The sequence below is a fragment of the Penaeus monodon genome, chromosome 25 (genome assembly GCF_015228065.2).
Source record: "Penaeus monodon isolate SGIC_2016 chromosome 25, NSTDA_Pmon_1, whole genome shotgun sequence".
NCBI lineage: Eukaryota > Metazoa > Arthropoda > Malacostraca > Decapoda > Penaeidae > Penaeus > Penaeus monodon.
The window spans coordinates 39,628,640-39,630,767 of NC_051410.1; the positions used below are offsets into that span (position 1 = coordinate 39,628,640).

At 33.9% G+C, this 2,128-nt stretch overlaps 1 protein-coding gene across 1 annotated transcript in view; it reads right to left on the reverse strand.

Moving 5' to 3' along the window:
• The window catches only part of LOC119589252 (DCC-interacting protein 13-alpha-like), a gene marked incomplete in the record, with an annotated part of 61,984 nt that overhangs the window by 6,257 nt on the left and 53,599 nt on the right, over positions 1–2,128 (reverse strand).

Consider the following 2,128-nt stretch of genomic DNA (forward strand, 5'->3'; position numbering starts at 1 on the left):
ATGGGAGCAAACAGATAAAAGCCTAGTCAGAATGAAATATATAAAATAAAAGGAGATGAGAAAATCAGGTTAAGTAAAAAGGAGAAAACTTAAGAGATAGTCAAGAGATGGAAACAAAGAAATGGGAAAGATGAAGAGAACGAAAACAGTGAGAAGAGGGACAAGAGTAGAGACGCAGAGAGAGAAGAGAGACAAGGAAGAGAATTAGTAAGAGTAGAGTAAGAAAGGAACAGACATGAGCATAGAAATCTTGGGATCAATGAAACGTAAATGTAGAGAAAAGAAAGACAAGAAAAGATTGAGGAAAGGAAAGAAAATAGAAGAAGGGGAAGAAAGAAAAGAGAAAGAGAAGACAGGGAGAAAGTGAGAAAAAAGAGGGCACAAAAAGATAAAAGAGAGGAGACAAAGGAGAGAGATGAAGAAACAAAAAATTTCCAGCATGTATATTTATTCATAATGGTAAATGAGAAGACAATGTGAGTTCCACACATCCATGCACTTATAAAAGCCTTTAGTCATGCCACTTGCAATCTACTTATTAAAATAAAAGGAGATTGGAAATAATCATGCGCTTTTAACTGCTCTCAAAATCACGGTAACAACACACTCAAACCTCTACTCCACAGATAGTCATAAGTATGTGAAACAAATGACTTGGGAATATCTTATTTCACAAACATAACCATTAGTGATCGCTGGGCAGGGTTAGTCACCCCAGCTGAGGGAAATGATAGACTCTCTAGGAGAACTTTAGTAAGAGATCAGCATTTCTAGGCAAGGACAGCATTCATGACCATTTAAATATTCTTTGGGTATCAAATTGAATCTCCTTAATGTGTAACATAAGAAAACAAAAAATTATTTGCTTGTGAACAGAAATATTTAGGGAAATTGGGGCTAGTTGTTACAGCTCAGCAACTATTGAAGATATGCTCATCCACTGTTTTATAAATGGATGTCTTGCTGCTCTTTTCAATTTATATATTTACTCATCCTGTCAGGGTCTTATTCTTTAACAGGCCTATCATTACTTTTTCACTGAAGATTAAATTTCTACTTCTTACTTGTATTGCAGGAGCAGTGCACTTTGTGAGTCAATACTATGCTTTCTCCTAAAATCTACTTTAGTGCACGTCCATACATTATCATGCTGTGGCAAAATTAAACATTTCATCCTCAACAAGTGTTTTTGAGTGATTTTAAAAATCTTCCTACTGCATATTTATCATGAACTTGATCTGCCTAATAAAGCAATAAATCACATTGCACTAAAAACTTCGATTTCCAGTACATACAGCCACACTATCTGGTGAGCAAATAGTGTCCATACATATGAGGAGAATACTATCTGATTGTATCCTATTTCATGTGAGTTTGAGTTATGTGATACATCTTAAGCACTAACCATTTCATTGTTTCATATTGCCCTGGTACCATTCCATCCTCAATTGTTCCCCACAATTTACAAAATGCAAGAGAACTATCTATGAAAGACATCATATGTTTGCTTTCCCAAGACTGATCATAAAACCTGTAGCAGAAAGAAGTCTGAATAGTTCTGTTAAGGACACAATTTAATTTCTGCAAACACTGTTACAACTGACCTCTGTGCTCCCTAAAGTACCATAGAATCATTATATTTTACTAGATACATAACGTAACATTTACAACATAATAATACATCTATCATTTAAGAAATGTTCAACTTAGTACCACTGAAAATAACAAGAAAAGTAAATCTGATTATCATCATGATGTTTTGAGTATAAACTTACTAACATGCATCTTTGAAATGGAAGAGTAATTCATATAGGAATTAATCTTAAAAATGATCTATCCTTTGCCTGAATGCCTCCTTTTTGACTACATGATGTCAAAAGTTTATTCTAGCAATCATACTGCATTCTGTATTTAACTTATTTGTGGCACATCTCCAAACAAACATTACAACACAGATTTTTGGGTAGAATCTACAAGATATGATATTCATAGATACAAAATGCACAGCAACCATAAAAAGTATTGCTACAATAACTGACAACTGCAGGGTTCTCCCACAGCTATGTGTGCTACACACATAACAGTATGACTACCTCAACTCTAAAATCAAAAAGAAAAGAATTTTTTT